General features: G+C 33.7%; 1 non-coding gene across 1 annotated transcript; it reads right to left on the bottom strand.

Annotated features, from left to right (window-relative positions):
• Positions 1–17907: 17907 nt before the first annotated feature.
• Positions 17908–18014, bottom strand: LOC121215637 (small nucleolar RNA R71). Its single transcript, XR_005911612.1, has one exon. It is a non-coding gene; the product is annotated as a small nucleolar RNA R71 (small nucleolar RNA).
• Positions 18015–20875: the final 2861 nt, after the last annotated feature.

Below are 20875 nucleotides of genomic sequence, written 5' to 3' on the forward strand. Positions count from 1 at the left end.
CTGGTAATGAAATACTTCTCATTATTTTATTATATGTTGATGATTTACTTGTGATTGGCAACAACAACAAACTGGTGATCGTATCAATTTGTTAGAACAAAACACTTCAAAATCAAGTATCACTTTGTGACAGAAGTGGAACAAGCCAAGGAAGTCATTAGTTTACTATAGTTCACAAGATCAGTTGACTGACATTTTAACAAAACCTCTTGGGAAAATGAGGTTTGAAAAGTTGCGTTATGATATTAGAGTTCGAAGCATAGAGGTCAATGAGGAGTGTTGCGAAATGACCATCCATATGAACTGCGAGCTCACCAAATATGCGAGCTCACCAAGACTTTAACCTCACCAAACTTGAGAGCTCACCTATGAGTTCTTTACTCTACAAGTTTCCAACTTATACTAAAACAATAATAACTTTTTGATTAGGCATTGTGGCAGCTGATTAGATTAAAATCAGCCAATGAAAAAGAAAGTTATATGAATCTAGTCACTCGATTAAGCCAAGTTATAATTATTTTTTATTATTATTTTTAGCTTATTTAAGCTTTATGATTCATGTAATCTTAGTATTAACCTTTCATGTTAATGAAACAATAATTCATCCTGTTTTCACTCAAATTTTTTTATCTGTTTTTGCTTCTATTTTAATCATTCCCTTTATAAACCTAGGAACTAGAACCAACCTTGCTTCTATATTGCTAACATCGGCTTCTAGTTCTTTATATTGCTTAATTAAATCTCCTATGGTTTTCCCTGGGATCATGGAAGCCAATTTCTACCATCGATCCGAGGTTTCTTTATCGTGCAATGCCAAGGTGTTTTTGAACATCTTATTCTCTACTAACGTCCATTTTGTGCTACAGAAATAACATGTAGCACTAGGAGATAGAATTTCCATTTCCTTCTATATAACATTAGAAATTTCAAATACAAAAATGATAACATGCATGTAATTTCAAGCAAAACCTACCCAAATTGTAACAAAGTTTTTCTTAGGGTAGTGTTTGTAATTGAAAACATCAAAACAAAAATCTAACTAGGAAAAAGTAAAGAAGATATAAGCTAAAAGCAAGAAACTGAAGTGAACACAAAAGAACTAACACTAAATTAAATAGAGATTTAAAAGAAAAAATAAACCCAACTCCAAGGGAAAGTGGGCCAACATCAAGAAATAAGATAAAAAGTTGAAGTATAAGGTGATCAACTGTGATTTGGAGGTAGATGAGGGCCATTGTATACCCAAACTCTTAAAATATTCTTACTAAAATAGTTTCTATTAGACCTGTCCATGGGAAGGGTTTGGGTGAAAATATAAAACTGAAAAATTGACTTAAAAATCAGGCTCGACCGAACTTTGGGCAAATGTGGATCCCTTATTCCCATATACTGAGCTACTGCTTGGCTTACTATTGTCAAATGTGAATCCCTTATTCCCCTTATTAGTTATTACTAATCCCTAATTACCTTTATTCTCGATTCTTAATCCCTAATTCACTACCAGTTTCTAAAATCAAAATACCTAGTGCTGCTCACCACCTCCACCAGTGACTTCAAACGCCGCTGCCTGTCCGTCTCCCGCTCACCACTCTATCCGCCATTCCGTCTCCCGCTTCCTGAGTTTTGTGCCCATCATCGTTGTGTCGTTCGTCTTCCTGCTGCTCTTCTGTCACCTACATTCACCACTACTGTAGCATTCTCTTCTCCAGCATTCAGTCATCGCCATCCCACTAGTATGCTGGATATATATGCACCATACTTCAAGATTTTCGTTCTTCTATCTTGACATTTTGATTTAATTTCTGTAGTTGATTTTTCACAATCCATGTTTTCCTTCCTGGTACCGCCAATTTCATTTTTGTTCTGGCTTTGTTTACTGTGTCATTAATCCAATGAGGTCTTTTGGAGGTGATGTATCACTTTCAGTTTCAAATTAAACTACTTGGTGATTTCATTAATTCTAGTGATGTTTTGCCCTAATCTGAATGAGTTTTCTTTTTGAATTGTTTTTCTCATCGTCTGGTATTGTTTAAAGCATAAATTGGCGAGTCGGGTTCAAGTTCGAATTTAGCATTTATAATCTGAGTCGGATTTAGATAAAATTTTAGACTTAATTTTCGGGCTAAATCGGACTTGAGTCTAAGATCGGGCTTAATTTTTAAGGCCCGACCCTAATTCGACTAGACCCAACTATGAGCAAGTCTAGTCTCTATCTCTCTTATTTATTTTGGTTTCTTTAAAAAGTCTTTTCCCTAAAGTATTATAAAAGTAATACAATTTTTACCGCATGCATTACAAAGGAAAGGTACACTACAATTTCTTCGGTTTCTAAAAATAGGGCTAAATAAATCGAGTCTGGATAAATGAGTTTCCGTTTCAGGAAAGACTTTTATGACACCTTTTACTTTCTTTACATATTATATGATATGTAATGGTCAGATTTTAGTTTTAATCCTTATACTTTTGTAATATTATTAATCTTTATACTTTAAACTTTTACATAATTTGATACCTCAACATGTTATAAGCTAGTTTAAATATTTTATTTTGAAATATTGATATGAAGTTTTAAGAATTGTTAACACTGTTAAAGATCTCTGTGAAATTTAAATTTATTACAGTGTTATTTTTTTTATAACATGGATATCAAGTAAATATATATATTTATTTTAATATGTAATACTAACAAATTTATTAGAAGCATTTTAATGATATTAATAAATGGATTTGAATATCTAATTCTAAAAAAGTAAAAGACTAAATTCCAAATGTACAAAAATTATAAGAACTTTTGGAGTATATATTGACTTTCAAATTTTTACTTCATAATTTAGTAAAAAAATAAATTAATCCAACATGAAGTGCCAGTCGAGAACCATTTTGATTTTTTAAGCTTGTTCATATTTAATAAGAATTTCAAATTTGTGTTCATATTCATTTATTATTTGTTATCGTTCATTTAAATTAAATGAATTTATTCTTAAACATTAAAAAAGATGTGTTCATGAATATATTTTTGAACACATAATTGAATGATGTTTATGAACAATTAAAAATTTGTTCATATGGATAACAAACGTGGTCATTAAACTTGTATCTTATGATTGGGATAAAATCAACTTGAGGCGTTACTTTGCTTTCTTATGGAAACCTTTAATGGAGGCCATGGATCTTCATAATCAATATTTAAAAATTTATTTAAGGTTTTTAAACAAGTATTTATGTGTGAAGATAAAAATCATTATCCTTCTAAATGGCATGTTTTAAACATACATGGCATGCTTATTCAATCATCAATCATTCACTTGATAACATGAATAATATTATTAATAGTCCAACCAACATTTTCATGTTTCCATCTTAGGAAAAAAGAAAAAAATGTAAAAGATTTAATAGTTTAAGCAAAGCATACTTTGAGTCTTAGACCACCTTGATATGGACCAAATCACTACAAACCTTCATGAACATGTCATGAACCTTGTAAGAACTTATTTTCTCCATAAATCAAAAGTTCATGAAAAACGGCTAGGTTTTGAATTAAGAGAATGTTGACTTTTGGACTTTTATAAACCTTAGAATCGATTTTGGAAACTTTAACATATGGTTTCAATAAAACCTATGATTCTAGAGTTTAATTTCAAAATTAAGACTTTCTCTTTAATTTGAATTAATAGTAGAGCCTCTACTAAGTCAAGAATCTGAAATCATTCAAGAAAATAAATAAAAAAGATTGATTTCTTTCCCAAACTTTAGGAATTGCATGACCTATATATCATTAGGTTCGATTTTTTGAATCCTTTTATTTTTATTTAAAATTTGAAAATTGACTTATGTACAATACTTCGATTACATAAAACACTTGAAGTTTCACATCAAACAGCTTGATAGACAACCAAGCACAAACTTTAAGAAATTGCACAATTTCTTGGGAGGGTGTTGACTTGCCTTTCATTGAATTTTGGGTCTCTGATTTCGATTATATTACAAAGTTTCGAGTTTGTTACCAACTCATAAGGTTTTTTAAATAAGAACATAAAAAATCTACGTGAAAATGATAGTCTATGGTCTAATTCCATATCCAAAATAGTCCACAGTAGAAAAGATTTTGCATGTTTTACGGGACTATGAAATTGTCAAGGATTTTTGGTTTTGTGTCTTGCCTACTTATAGTGTGGCTCAATTTTTTACATTGGAGTGCAACGACTGGGTAATTGGAAATATTCAAAATTGGCTTAAAACTGTTGTGTCGAATTCAAAATGGGATTTATATTTTGGTCTGCAAAAACCAACTCTAGGATTCACCACTAGATACGTTACATGTCTGCTTTGATACCAATTGTTGGTACCTTAAGTTGCTTATTTTCCTAACACAACAAGTGCAATAGATGTGCTAGACTACACTGGGCACTACAGCTTGGCACTGTGAACCTATGGAAACAAATAACAAAAATCACCAAGGATTTGTTAATGCAATTCGGTTTCCCTACACCTGTGGAGCCTAACTTAGTGAGAAATTACACTATCCTTAGTCATGAATACAACAAGTGATTCACACTCTATCACTTTCCAAGTATAGAGACCTTACCCTTGCACCTAAAGACTGGAACTCTTACCTCCAAATCCTTCCCATGAGAGCTTGGGTAGTAAACACTCTTAACAATGTTTACAATAAAAAATTTTCACTCTCTCACACAATCGTTCCTTCAATGAAAAAATTAGAATTCACTCAGTAAGCTCTCATACATAACCTATACAAGCCTCAAAGCATATATTAATCTCGACTTGCTAACATATCATTTAAGTCAATACAAATTAACTCTTTAAAAATAGCTAATACAATCAAAATAATCAAAATATAATCAATTAATGATCTAATTTTTGAAATAGCACACAATCTTAGTTGATCCTCCATGTTTCTATGGATTATTTGATTCACTTGAATCCAATCTAATGTTCAAATGCCAAGGATTGGTTTTCCATAGATGGAACATATTATCTTCAATAAAACAACACATAATCAAGTCCAAATATTATCTTTATTAAATTGCTAAACCAAATAACGTAAGTTTGTAACCACCGTAGTGGTAATCTGTAGTTGGCATTGCTGAGTGCTGCTCAACAATTCTCTACTCGATATGCCTCAGCAATAACAAAAATGAAATGCATAACTGATAGTGGTTCATGTAGGTTAGACAAGTGCGACAAGAAGCAAACCAAGTTGCAAATGTGATGGCGAAGTTAGCTTTGAGGTTGGTTACTTTAGCCATTAGAAATTATCTTATTTCATTCTCTTGATAGTCTTGCTTTATGTTTAAGTTTGCTTAGGGTGTACAACCTTCTTTATTTTACCAAAAAAAAAAATTAAGCCCTAATTGAAAAATTTCACCCAATGGAGCCCTTATCGACAAAAAAATTAATTAAGCTCCTATGTTAATATTAACCATTACATTTTGTTGACACGATAAACAGAGACACAAGATGATAAATACATTTCATGCCATGCGTAACTAATGTTGGCATGTCATTTCACCACATAATCAAATATTAAAAGAATAGAAAAATAAAAGAACTAGAAATTCACTAAGAATTATAAGAAAAAAACTATAAAAATTGTAAAAAATCAAATAAACTATAAAAAATATTTAAAATTTACGAATTTCTTTACTTTTGTTTTAAATTAACTACTATCTCTACTTAATTTAATTTAAACATATTAAAAATATAAACAAATTTATTTTAAAAAATAAGGGTTTTGAAGCAATTGTAATCTAAAGTGGTTGTATTTTGTACATAGTCTTTTACATTTCCGAGGTGCCAAACCGAAGCTACTACTCACTTCCCTACTTGATTTTTCTTGTTCATGTTAAATAGTCCCCCTCCTTAGTAAGAATTTACTTATATATGCATAAAATTTTTTTCAGAGATTCTCAACAAATTGTTCTCTTTACAAGATAACTATATGTTAACTATAGAATAACAAGAACCAAGATATGGTAGTTGGTCAAAATGAGACAACAATACGTTACATGTTTATTTTTAATACTTTAGGGCTTATGGTGATGTTGTTTGTTAGGTGTCAAGAAATGAGGTAGATAGGTCAAAGTTGATTATATGATTGATGCACCATATTGGAAGACTTTACGGCTCTCTAGAAGAATTTCCTTGTATCCATCACCAACTATAGATGTTTAGCCAAGTGTCACGGGCCGCAGTTCAAAGCCTATGACCAAAGTACAAAGAACGTCCCACGAAGGTTTACATATTAAATGTAGCTCATTTGACCCATGATAGCTAGCTTGATTCAAAGAATAAGTGATGAAGCTTATCTACTTGAAGCCTTGGTGGCCTAGTGAGACAATTATAGGAAATTAGGGCTACCTTGGTAAATAGGGAAAGTAATCTTAGAAGATATGTAATCTGATAAGATTTGATTTTTTTTAACCTATGAGATTATGTAAATTCCTTAATTGTAGATATGCTTCAATCTCATCCATTGCTGTAACTTGATCTATACCGTCGATTTTGGGGGAGCTCAACTATAAATAGAGAGCCTCCCCTTAGTTGTAATCATCTATTGTATTTCATTCTTTAGCAGTGAATACTAAATTGATAGCATTTACTCAAATACTTTGCAAGCATTGCTTTTCTGTGGATATTCTACTCTTTTGTGCTTTCTTTCGTTTTGAGTTTACTTCGGCTATAATTTCGGTGCCTTAGAGGAATTCAACGATAATCCTCACTTTGTGAGAGTTAGGCTAACTTAAGCGTATTTGAAACGAGGAATAACCTAAGGCCACATGGATTACGAGATTAAAAATCTAGCCTCGTGACAGTTGGTACCTAAGCTAAGGTTGCGAAGGCACTGTTTGAGATGTCAAAAGAAGTTACCAATGAGATTGAGCCAATAGAGACCCGTAGGAGGGTTAGGAAAGCATGTCGATTGAGGGGCATGTTGTCGACTTTGGAAGGACGAGTGGTCAATCTCGAGGAGTCTATGGAGGGACATGAGGAAGACACTTGAGGTGGTTGAGATATGCACCGATGAGTTGGATTCACTGAGGGATCAACTCAAGAACTTTGTGGTTGATTCTCTCGATTCCACTATGAACAAGCTAACAGAGAGGGATAATGCTCTCGAAGCTATGGTGTCAGCCTTAAAGGAAGAAATCGCAGAGCATAATGGGGAAAACACGATTTACAAGGCTACTTTGAGCAATGAGATGTTGGCTTTGAGGTCGAAGCAATGATCAATGAATTTTCCTAGGCAGATAGAGTTCAAGGGGACAAGGTCCGCGAGTGAAGTGGAAAACTTTCTCTAGGGGATGGAGCAATACTTTTGAGCGATGGGCATCAAGGATGATGCCACTAAGGTAAACACTACTTCGATTTATTTTACTGATGTTGTTCTTTTGTGGTGGCGTCATAGCTCCACGGATGAGAAATGTGGTGGGACGACTATTGGGACTTATGAGGAGTCTCAAAGAGAGTTGAAGAAGCAATTTTATCCACAGTATGCTCGAGAGTTCAGCAAGTTGATGCTTCAGATATCTGACTTGAGTGAGAAAGAAGCATACTATTGTTTAAAGATGAGTTGAAGCCTTGGGTGAAGTAAAAGATGCGTCGATAAGGTATCACTGAGCTTATTGTAGCCATGGTCGAGGTAAAGTCATTTTTCAACCTTATTTTGAGGAAAGACAAGTTTGAGTATTCCAAGCCCAAAGGGAAATGTAATAGTAGGAGAGAGCATGAGGAAGATGAAGAGGGACATAGTGATGATGAAAACGGTAATAGTGGCAACAGTGGCAATGAGAAACCACAAAATGAAAAGTGAAAACTAAAAAGAACCTGAATAAAAATGGGGCGAGATAAATACTTTCTTTGCAATAGTCCATGTATAGTAAGGAACTATCTAAAAATATTTGTGTTTTCGGCTATCAAAGAGGATAATGAGACGGAAGAAGTGCCCATGAACCTTGGTTCGATTGTGAGTAGTGTTGAAGCCAAGGGAAAAGAGAGCAAGAAGAAGCTAGTGGAATGCTTCTTTCGTAGTGGTCTGCAGAGGTTGCGGGATTGTCTAGAGTGATCTAAGCTAGCCTTGACCAATGGAAAAGATGGAGTAAAGCCTAAGGTGGATATGTCATAACCAACGCCCAACCCGGTAAGATATTGTCTACTTTGGGCGTACATGGCCCTCATGACTTTGTTCTTGAGAGTGCTGATCTTCCACAAATCGATGTGGCAAATTAGGCTTGTCCGACGCATTTAAGGAGATTTGTCTCAAGCAAAATAGAGTTTTAACATAGTTTTTTTTTGTTATTTTCATATTTTTGGATAATAAGTGAAAATGACCATTTTTTTACCCAAATTGGCCACCAGTTCCATTTGGAGGCCTAACATGTGCTTGAGTGCAGTAGGGTTGTATCAGAGGTCGAAAACGAACAAGAATGGAACCTAGGGCAAGGGTATCATGATATTTAACCCTTGGGATCGCAATACATTCGACAGTGTAGAAGATCAAGTATTCCCTTTAATGGTATCGTGATATCCACCTCCCAAGGAAGACCCCAAGTTTCAGAATTTCTCGAGATATCACGATATCCTCTTTTGGGCATCGTGATATCATATTCGTTAAGGGGATAAACTTGGACAAAAAGGGCAACATTTGTCTTCTCAGCCCACCAATCACACAAAGCAAGTGTAGGGGCTTTTTTTTATATCGAAAAGACATCATTACACACTTCAAAATAGCCAAAAATTGCTGAGGAGGAGAGAGACATACTTTAGCTTAGTTTTAGGTTTAGTTTTTTCTAGGTTTCCTTTAGTTTTTCTCTACAATTTTCTAGGGTTTTTATTTTTCTCTTCTTCCACCTTAGACTAGAGTTTATTTTTCTACATTTACTTATTATTGTTGTTGTTCTTAGTGTTAGTTAAATTAGTTAACACTGTAGCTCAGATTTATTTACATTTCCCGTCCATGTACCTTACTTTCAAGACTCTTGAAGCTTTAGTTTAATGTATTTCAGTTTATTTTGCTTTCGTTCTGTTAAAGCTTGTTCCTTTTATGTTTCTTGCCTTATATTTCTTTGTTAAATGCTTTTGGTTGCATGCTATTTAAGTTTTATTACATAAAAATCTTAACTTTTATATTTTTCTCAAGCTTTACTTTCATGGCTACCTTATTTTCCATGTTTATGTTTATTTCTTTTACCTTGATTTAAAATTAAAAGTCACTCCAATGCCCAATCATTTCTAAACAGGTACTTGATAACTAAAGAAATAGGATAGGAATCTTAGAATCAATGAATTGTACAAGAAAAGAACCAACATTATTGGAACGTGGCTTATTTTCTATAAGAAAAATAATTGAAAACAAGAAATAGTTTTTAACAGGCCCCAACCAGTTGTTTTTAAAGGACACAAGAATTGAAAGGTATAAAAAGTAAAAGAAGAACGCAACAGGACAAAAACCTTGATAACTTCAGTTTGAATGTTCTTAAGAACTCAAGAGAAATCTAAAAAATTGTATAAAAATTCATCAATCTTCAAATTAAAAAATGAGTAGCTATTTATAAACTATTCTAGGTATATGAATAGTCATATGTCCATGAATTTTAATGTCTTAATTGTGCATGAATGCATGTAGTTCATGAAAAGTCACATAACTTCCTAATCGTACATGTAAACTTAATAAATAAGGAAGAAGCTTAAATTTCACATTCAACCCCCTTTTTGGAAGGTGGAAATGAATATGCATGGGGGTGACTAAAAGGTAGCTTGTTGTGCTTAAATGAATTGTAAATAGAATCTCTCCAAAGGTCATGAGGTTGCCGAAATGTCACTTGTTTCCAGAAATATGATGCTGTTAGAATTCCTCTAAAGGTCATGTTTAGCTCCCATCTTGAATGGTGGCAATTAAAAGGACATTGGTTAACTGAATGGTCATTTAAGATGTATGGATGTGAACCTTTTAGAATTCCTTTCGTTAAGTCTGTCCAATGAATGCTTGAATCCTTAAGTCTTCCCTCCATTAAATTCATCCATGAATGCTTGAATCTTTAAATTCTGATATGGAGATGAAAGGTTTTCATAGAAGATGTATGGTCAACAAAGGTATCTGTAATACAATATAAATAGAACTCATTTCACAACTCAATCATCCATATGCATAAACTAAAATATTACGAGTGCAACTAAAATATTGAAACAAAATAAATAAAGAAACAAAATAGAAAAACCACAAATTCTTTATTTAAAATGTAAATAAGCTTTATTTAAAATTGTGAATAAGAAAGACTTATTAAGCAACAAATAAAATGTTGCAAGGCTGATGTTCCATGTTAGGTCTAAAATGTAATGGGGATTGTTCCAACTTAGCCCAAATGACTTGTATGAGAACATTGAGCGCCACTTTATGTCCTAGCCTTTGGCCTCAGAATCGGCCCCATAATTACTTACAACGCATCTCTGAGTAATGGAACCTTCACATTTGGTCCTAAAAGTCATACCCATGCTCATATCAAGTGGGATTTGCCTAGAGTGTTACATTCACCCCCTTAAGGACTCAACGTCCTCATTGAGGTTTGCCCCCACCATAACTCAAAAGGCACGACGAGTGGCTTTGATACCAATAAATGTCATAGCCAATACCCAGCCTAGTAATATATTATCTGTTTTGGACACACATGGCCCTCACGACTTTGTTCTTGGGAGCTTACCACTTAAGTGTTACTACCCCTTTATATAGCCCATGTTTCTCTCATGTTTTGCGAATGTGGGATTTGCCTAGGGTGTTACAGGATAGGCTATCGAAGCTTGGGTCAATAATACTAGTTCTTGAAAAGAGGGATTACGAGCAGGTAGGGTTGATGTTTGTGGACATCAACATCATAGGCCAGAGAAAGAGTGCTCTTGTTGAAACGAGAGCATCAAACTTGTTCATATCAGAGAAATTCGTGGGTAAACTTGGTGTTTTGGTTAGTAAATCGACCAAGATAATCAATATGGTGAATTCCAAAGAGGTCTCAGCTGTGGGAGTAGCACAAGGAGTTAAGCTACAAATCAGTCAGTGGAAGGGCATCGAGGATTTTGAGGTAATTCATTAAGATGATTATGATTTTGTGCTTGGCTTCAACTTACTTGACTGAATTAATGTTGTTTTGGCTCATTTTTTCGATTACATGCGTATATTAGATCCTCGAGAACTACGATGCATTGTGTTGATGAGTCGAGATATAAAAGTTGGGACCAATGTATTCTTGGCAATCTAGCTAGCTGATGATGTTTCGTATGGGAGGAATATTGACTCGGTAGGTTAAACTACTAAGGAAGCCCCTTTAGAAATGCTAGTGGGGCATAAAACCAATATGAAGCCTGTCGAGCTATCAGTGGAGGTACCACGTATGAGAGAGGTGAATTATGCATCAAATTTTGGGGGCAAAGTGGTGATGCAAATTGGACAGTTGAGACGAGTAAATGCTATAAGCGGGGTATATCTTAATCACTTTGGTAGAGTTTTTCATTTTTAATTACCGTTGGCTTTGCAAAGATACAAGGGCCTTTTTAAAGTTCTCAAGCGGGTAAGCCAAAGGGCTTACAAACTAGAGTTGGTGGGAATACTCAAGGTTAACCCGATGTTCAAAGTGGGTGTGCCAAAGCCTATTTGTGAGGATCAAGGAGACCCCGATCGAGGTAAGTCAAAATTGGGGCAAGTGAAACAATTTGAGTTAGGAGACGACAGAAGCTGAGGCAAAGGTTTAAGGGGCGAGATAACCCAATAGTGAGATTAGTATGGAAAAGGCCAAGGTGTCGAGAAAATTTCGAGGTGAATCAAACCAGTGCAATTCTGTGGACACAACGAGGGCGTTGTGAGAATGGGTGAGGGAGAATGTCATTGGCTGCAGTTCAAAACCCATGACCAAAACACAAAGAGTGTCCTATGGAGGTCTACATATTAAATAGGGCTCATTTGACCCACGAAAGCTGGATTGATTCGAAGAACAAGTGATGGAGCCTATCTACTTGAAGCCTTGGTGACCCAATAAGGAAATTATGAGAAATTAGAGCTACCTTGGTAAATAGGGAAAGTAATCTTAGAAGATATGTAATCTTATAAGATTTGATTTTGTAATCTAGGAGATTATGTAAATCCCATAATTGTAGATATGCTTTGATCTCGTCGGTCGATTTAATTCGATCTATACCGTTAGTTTTGGGGGAGCTCAACTATTAATAAAGAGCCTCCCCTCAATTGTAATCATCCATTGTATTCCATTCTTTAGTAGTGAATACTAAATTCAGAGCATTTACTAAAAAACTAAGCATGCATTGCTTTTATATGGCTATTTTGATATTTTGTGCTTTCTTCCATTATGAGTTTACTTCTGCTATAATTTTGGTGCCTTAGAGGAATTCTATGAGAATCCTCACTTTGCGAGAATTAGGCTGACTTAGGTGCATTTGAAGCAAATGAATCGCCTAAGGCCGCACGGATTGCAAGACTAAAAGTATAGCTCTGTGACACAAGTAGGCGATTATTGAATAATGTAAATTAGTTTTTTTAGTTTTTTTATCATTTTAATAATTTTAATAATTTTTTAATAGAAAATTTTTTTGATACCTGTGTCATATCTTATGTCGCGGTTTGTCATGCCATCAATTATGTGGAAGTTTAATTACCTTTTTTTTTCTAATAAAGGCTTAGTTGGGTGAAAATTTTCAATGAAGGCTTAATTAATTGTTTTTTTTTTGTCGATACAAGCTCAGTTGGGTAAAAATTAATTGGACGACCTACTTAATGATTGAACTTGCATTTTGTTCCAATTCAAGAGAGGATAGTGCAATGCATTGGGCCAATTCAATAATCGGCAACACTAGCCCAAATTTGAAAAATGAGGCATCTTAAAGGTTACTTCCCTTATGTAAGCCGTCGGCCCCCCCAGAGTCCCTATGGGATCAGACTCCTCCAATTTCATTGTTTTCAAACTTTAAACTAAAATTAAACTCTTACATATTTTCCCCTCTATAAATTCATAAAATGGCCAACCACTTTAGACTTTTTCAACCTTGGGATTACTCTGCTGAAATTAGGGAGATTTTTTTGAGTAATTTTTCTTTGTGTTCAAATAAGTTATATTTCTTTTGGGTTCCTTTTTAAGTTTGGTAAGAGATTATAATTGCAATGTCATCTAGCAATTATAATTTGAGATCTAGTAGTTTTACAAGGTGGTGTAGATTTAGAGAGAGTGATTACGCCAAACTCTAATTAGGGTTATATATTTATTTATCTAGTGTTCAAGTTTTCAATTGGATCCCATTTATATCCAAGAATTCACAAGTTCAAGAATACCAAAAAAACATCATTTGTTGAAAGTTCAAAGATATTAGACTTTGGTTTGGATTGATATGAAAGTTCAAAGACCTTCCCAGTGGCATATTTTTATATTTTTATAAAAATTTTATGTATTTTTATAGAAAAATGATTTTTTTAGTAATTTTATATTTTTAAAGTTTTTTTTTTGAATTTTTGAAATTTTATGAATTTTTTTAGGATCATGATTAAATTGATAGAATGTGTAAAGTTAAGGGTTAAATTTTTAGAATTAGGACCAAATTAATAGAATCTATAAACATTGTAAAGCTAAATTTATTAATAGAATCTAAATTGATGAAAAGATTAGGTCAACATTCCCTTAATGATTTAATGGAGGAGTGATAAAAATATCAAATGTCGATTAGTAGCTAAATAAAAAAATGGAGTTGGGTGACCAGAATATAAACACACTACTGGTTATGTGATTATTAGTGTTTTTTTTTTACTTATTTGAAGATGAACCCATATATTATTTAGCATCAAAGTAGGTAACCCAACTATAGAAACTATATTTGTTTTATTCAATTTACTTTCTTCAAGTCTGCATGAGTTTAGAAGAATTTGAATGAGATTATTGGTGCTTCAATTTTGTTCAATTGAAGAATAAGAAGAAATTAAATAAACAACAAAAAAAGTTAGCATGGCAATGGTCTCAATTACAAACTCTGAAATCTCTTTTCATATGTTCAATTGTGTTGAGGGAAAAATGATACAGGAGAGAGGGCGACTATTCACATTATGGAGGTAGGGTAGTCGTGTAAAGAGCCCTCTTAAAGTGTTTTTAGCATATTTTTGGCATAAGAGAGAACATTTTTTGTGACAGTGAAAGGAGAGGTATTTATAAGAAATTTCCACCGCCAACCTCCTTTTAATGAGATTAAGGATATCCAATAAGGGTAACACATATATGGTAAGGTCATTGGACAAGTATAAAAATAAGTTGTTTTCATAATGGTACATAATAAGGGAGAGTTCAGTTACTACTTTTAGTAGATTGACTCCATAACTAAATAATGTTGTAATTAATAGACGAAAAGTTGAAACTTAATTACACAATATTTGAACTCTAATTATATATGTCCAATCAGTCCCTTCACTAGCTCAAACAACCTTATACTGATTGCATTTGAACCAAGATTGCTCCCTTGTCGTCCGCGCAGACCATGAGGGAAATCAACACAAATAATAACAATCAATCAAATACTATGTACGGTATTTGAAAGTGTGGCAGGTTAGTTGTAATATAATAGTACAATGGGGCACGAAGTACTCCGAGGATTGAACCCAAATGAGTCGATGATTGAGCCAATTCTAGCTACAAGCATGCAAAATAAAGAGTCAAACCAACTAATCGTTGAACACTATAGTGTGGCAAACCATGAAGTCAATGATAATTACACTAATTTATGAACTAACTACAAAAGGACTAAATCATAAAGCATGCAAAGTAACAAAATTAACAAATAAATGGCAAATGGTGGTTGATTGATTTCAATGTGGTTCACCAACTCTCAAATTAGGGACCTAAATTGCTTAAACTTCTAAAATGACTCCATTTTACCTCTTGATCTCAATTTTATCAAGTTAGACAAATTAGTTCGGTTTATCTCTCGATCTCATCGGCTAATTCGGGACTAACGAATAGATCATCAACAAGATTAACTCTCGGTCTCACTTGTTTAGATTTTCCATTAGGGGTGCCAATCCTAAGTTTTTAGGTTTATTCAATTTAGTCCACTTTATTGTAATTTAGTCCCTCATTGAAAAATTAGTTTACGCACATCTCTATCAACCAACCCTATTAAGGTTTAGTTCCTCATGATAAAACTAAGCTAACAAACATAAAAGAAGAAAACATGGTAACCATCAACATGAAACTTAACAAGAAAATAAAATTTGGGATTTTTAACTTGAAACTTAAAGGAAAAGTAAAAATGAATATTCAGCAGCAAAATGATGAACAAGAAACATTAAAGTTTAAGTTTTTAATAGATTAAACTAAAGGAAATTGAAATAACATTAAGCAAAAGAGTGAAATGTCATTACAAGTAAAAGAGAACTACTAAAAGTGCAAATACACCCTAGTTACAGTAGTAACTAAATTAATAAACTTAAAAAATGACAAGAATAAGAAAATGCAGAAAAATTAACAAGAACCAGAAAAAAGTAGAAAAATTAACCCTACAGCTATGGAAGAAGAAGAAAAATGTAAAACCCTAAAAATGAGCAAAGAAAATATAATAGCCTGACTATCAGTGGTGTTAAAAATGATGGTTTCAAAATCCCAAATTTTGATGATCGAGTCAGTAAATATTATTATTTAACATTTACGAGTGAATATTAGAGTTATATTGATTTTTGATCTGGTAATTTTATTGAACGGATAGTTAATTAAGGTACAATGACTAAATCATAAAACTTAATCGCTATATGTTTTTCTAAAGTTCAAAGGACCAATTAGGCAATTGGACCATTAAGTAATGTTGCATAGTGGAAAATTAAGTATAATTCCACTAAAGCTTTATTAATCAAGTTTAGCATTAAACTAAATTAGTTTAATTAATTAGGATTAATTAAATGATAATTAAAGTATAAAAGCCAAAGTGTGTCATCTTCTTTATTTATTTCTCTTGGCCGAATTTGAATAAAACCTAGGGTTCCATTCATTTCAAATTCAGTTCTTCAATTGGTAAGTGATTTCAAGCCCGTTTCTTATAATTTTTACTTTTTTGAGATCTCGAGAGCTTGATTTAGCTAGCCCAGGGACTATTTCACAAAGATATTAAAGTTTATAAAAGTTACCATTAATGTATTCTTGAAGCTTTTATTGTTACTTGGTTAGATTCGAAGCTTAGATATGGAAAAAGACTAGTTTGTAAAGTAAATAGGCTCCTTTGCAACATGTTAAAGACACTTTTTCATCAACCTAGTTTCTTTCTTTGGATTTAGTTTCGTTTTCTTTCTTAGGTTTCTAGCGTTTAGTTTATTTGTTCATTGTTTTCTTTCAAGAGATCTAGATTGTGGAATCATTTAACTCTACAAATTTAGATTTAATATCAATACAATTACGCTATTTCATTTACTATATCTTGTCAATTTAATTAGCATATGTTCTCTTTACATTGATTATATATTATTTATGAACACTATGAAGAACTAATCCTTCTATGGGGGGTTAGCGAGTGGAGGTATGATTTGTTAACTATTTTGTAGGGTTACTCAGTAGATCAGTTGTTGGGAAAGTGAAAATGTGAAACAAACCCTAGGCTTGACAACTCCAGGCTATGAGGTGGGAATTAACCCAAAATTGGTATTGCCCATCCGTGAACACCTTAACCCCAAACCAGTCTAGACTGTGATGTGAAAAATAAATAGTTCTTGCTAACTCATTATGTTAGTGGAAGATCGGAAGATCTTGCTAGGGTAACGACTAGTTGATTGACGAAGAACCCGAAACGAATAGCTGATGGAGAATACCGAAGCGAGTTAATCACCCATAATCAGATTTGATTTATTCTTCCTTTTTAGTCTCTTGAATTTTATCATTTTATTTTGATTTAGTTTTGTTATTATAAAATCCCCAAAAATATTTTATTTATATCCTTTGTACTATAACTGAACTTAAAGTATTAATTAGATCTTTTAGTGCTTAGGTTAGAATCGATCTAGTAACTGCCTCCATTGGGCACGATCCTTTGAGTACTCACACACTCTGTTGTAAAACTATATTACATCTAGACCAGTCTACTTGCAGATACTGCCTCGTAATTCTATATTTTTTTATGCAGTATTCACACTCTAGATGTTAGCACATTCAGAGGCAGTCAAGTTGTTGGTGTCGTTGCCAGGGAGGTAACGCCGGTAAGTTAATTTTAATTTTTTACACTTTAAAGAGATAATTAAGAAATTTTAGGTTATAGATATGATTTTATTCCATTTATTGTTACTAATCTCCTCTTTCTGGATTTAGTGTATGACACGTAGTAGGGGCACACCTATTGTAGTAGCCATAGGTCTCGAGAGATCCGAAGAAATCACCGTCAGCAACAGTAGCAGCAGATGTAAGATCCACCACCACTAGTTATAGGTAACGTACCCCGTGAAAATCCACTGTTTTGCGATGCTGACGATAACACCCTAGGAAACCCACTAGCACCACAGCTTCCTACAAACATTCATATGGCTCGGAGCGAAAGGACTTTAAGGGATTATGGCTTACCAAGTCTAGACATGGTTCAAGAAGTATAGCAAGGTCAACAATTACAACTAATAATTTCAAGATAAAATCGGTTATGATTCAAATGATCCAGAGCAATCTATAGTTTAGGGGCACTACGACAGAAGACCCTAATGAACTCTGTTATACTTTTAAGTATAATGGGGTCACTGATGATGCTATTCATCTTCAGTTGTTCCCTTTCTCCTTTATTGATAATGTTTTTTCTTGGTTAGACTTGTAGGTACCTAGGTCTATCACAACATAGGATGAACTCGTTGGAAAGTTCTTACAGAACTTTTTACTAATCAACAAAGCACTGCAACTAAGAAGAGAGCTTGTTGTTTTTAGACAGATGGAGGGAGAAATTTTCTATGAGGCATGGGAATGGTTTAAAATGTTAATTCAAAAATGCCCGCACCATGGATTTCCTAAGTGGATGCCACTGCAGGTATTTTATAATGGGTCGGATGCAAATGCACGATCTGGATTACACGGAGTAGCAAGAGGACCCTTATGAACAAAACATATGAGGATGCGTAGATTATCCAGTGGCCAATTGAACAATTCACATATGGTCAAAAACCCGTTACGGTAAAAGCTATCCAAGAGGATGATAAGTATCAACAGTTAGTGGATAGACTCAACCATATCGAATCGGCTTCTACACCGTCTATGCATGAAAGAGACAAACAACTTTTCTACAATATCAACAACCCAGTTAAGGATGTAAATTATATCGAGAATAGGGGTTGAAAACCTTATTCGAATACATATAATCTCGGCTGGAGATTATGGGGGAAACCAAGGAGTAGGTAATAATTTAAATTAAGTTAAAAACACTAATTATCAAATTTCTTATTTGTACAAACCTCAAGTTAGGGCCAACCCTAGTGACCATACTGCATGTGGTCAACGGCTGGACAAAATTACAGAAGAAATGTAGTCGATGAGAACTGATGTCAAACAGGTGCAGTTTGAATGCATCAATTCAACAAGAACATTGACTAAATTTGAGGATCAAATGAGCCAATTGATGAGTGTGATGGGTGACATCAAACGAAAACTTGGCACAGATATTCCCAGCGACACAGAAGATAATCCACAGAGAGAATGTAAGAAGCCTGTGAAAGCAATTGAACTCCGATCGGGCAAGGTACTGAGTAGCCCAAAAACCACTACTCTAGAGACAATTGCGGAGAATAATGATGAACTTCAAGAAGTACCCCTAGAAGTGGAAGATGAGCCAGAATTAGAGGAGGTAATCAAACCAACAAGAGAGACAGGGAATGAAATAACTAAAGATTCTGTCAGTACAAAAATCTCATTCCTTTCAAAAGTAGAAGAAAAATAAGAGCGGGATGAGGACGAATTTGTAAGTTTTCTAAACCTATTAAAAACATTAAATTTTAGCCTACCTTTAATTGATTTAATTGAAAATGTTCAGAAATACACTAAGTTTTGAAAGGAAATAATGGCTAGGCGTAACAAAATTAAGGTAGAAGAATAAGTTACTTTAAATGCTTCTTGTAGCGTGATTATTTCAAGACATGTACCTCAAAAATTGAAAGACCCAGAAGGTTTTACTATTCTCATAGAGATAGGAAGTGTTCATTTTAATAGAGCTCTATGCGATCTAGGAGATAGTATTAATTTAATTCATCTGTCAATTTTTGAAAAACTCGGGTTAAGGGATTTGAAAACTACTCAAATAACATTATAGTTGGCTGACAAGTCTTTGGTACGTCTAAAAGGGGTATTGGAAGACGTTTTAGTCAAAGTACGAAGTTTTATTATCCCCATAGAATTTGTGCTATTTGATTTTGAAGAAGATCGTGAGATACTAATCTTATTAGGATTACCCTTCCTGGCTACTTCTAGATCTACCATTGATTTAGAGAAAAATGAATTAAGTTTGAAAATCAATGGTGAGATAGAAACGTTTAAATATGTTCATCAATCGAGCGAGAAAGATAGGAGGAAGTTAGGGGAGCAATGTAAAAAATTATTTATTTCTAACGTCCCCGAGTCAAGAACCACACTTCCTTTTATGCATGCAGAAAAAATAAACAAGTTTAAGGAAAGAGACAAACGGGCACAGGTGGAATGGCATGAAGGAAGATAGACCAATACTGATAGAACAGTAAAATCCTTCATCGGTGAATTGGTGACACTGTAGGATGAATCCGACAGTAAAACTTAAAAATTAGTTGAAATGCTGCTTATCTTTTATAAATTATTGTATATATAACTAATCACCTAGTATAGATTTTGACTTTTATTTGATGTAGGTTCATCTCTAAACTGAAACATCCTTAAAGTTAGAAGTTTTTAGTTGAAACAGAGTCAGTTTTGTGATATCTCCCTAGAGAGTCACGACGTAGCAGACAGTTTCCTTTAAACCTCCCAACTATAGGGTGTGCCACGACATATCAATTTGGTTCTTAGAGAAAGGATGCCACCACCACCCTATATAGTCCTAGTAGGGATATGTGTTTTCTATTGAAATATTATTTTATCTCTTCTTATTCAAGTAGAACTCTTGTGATTTTTCCTATAAATAGGGGCTTTGGGCTAAAACAAAATATACCATCCTAAGCATAGTTACTCTGTTGAATTATAGTGAATTTTATTTCCTAAGTAAATTCTATTTTTCATGAGTACTCAAGTTAAGTTTCTAGCACATTGAGAGAACTAATTTTCCCTATCGAAAAATTAATAGTTTTCATTGTGTGACTGGTTCATGTGATCATAACTCACTCTTTAAGCACACCGAGGGTTAGAGAATAGCGAAGAAGATCGTATTGGTTGAAAGTTGAGAAATAACCAAATCACTTATTTGAAAACACATGTACTAATTTGGTAAGGTTTATGGCTATAAAAAATACAAAGGCTCGGTTTTAGAAAATTTTTAAATTTCCATAGTGCAACAAACTTGTTTTTCTAAATCGAATTTTTCCAACACGACAAACATGCATAGAGTGTTAGGTTCCTCTAAGCCCTAATCAAATAGACCTTGTAACTTGGATCATGATGGTCGGTGCTTAAGATCTTCAACCTAGATCGATGCTTGAGACCTCTTGTGGGCATGAGTGATAAATGTATGACAAGAATGGGTGTCCTCCCTTGAGTATTCCAATTGGATGTGAATAGCCTAGTGAGGCCATGCTAATTAAAAGGCCTTTGTTATGAGGCGTTAAAGGGAACTAAGATAGTCTATCGGTAAAAGGATAAGCAAAAGGTTAACCATGTTTACAATTAGTCATGGTGTCATTTTGGGTCAAAGAACA

This window comes from Gossypium hirsutum, chromosome D03, assembly GCF_007990345.1.
Source record: "Gossypium hirsutum isolate 1008001.06 chromosome D03, Gossypium_hirsutum_v2.1, whole genome shotgun sequence".
Classification (NCBI taxonomy): Eukaryota; Viridiplantae; Streptophyta; class Magnoliopsida; order Malvales; family Malvaceae; genus Gossypium; species Gossypium hirsutum.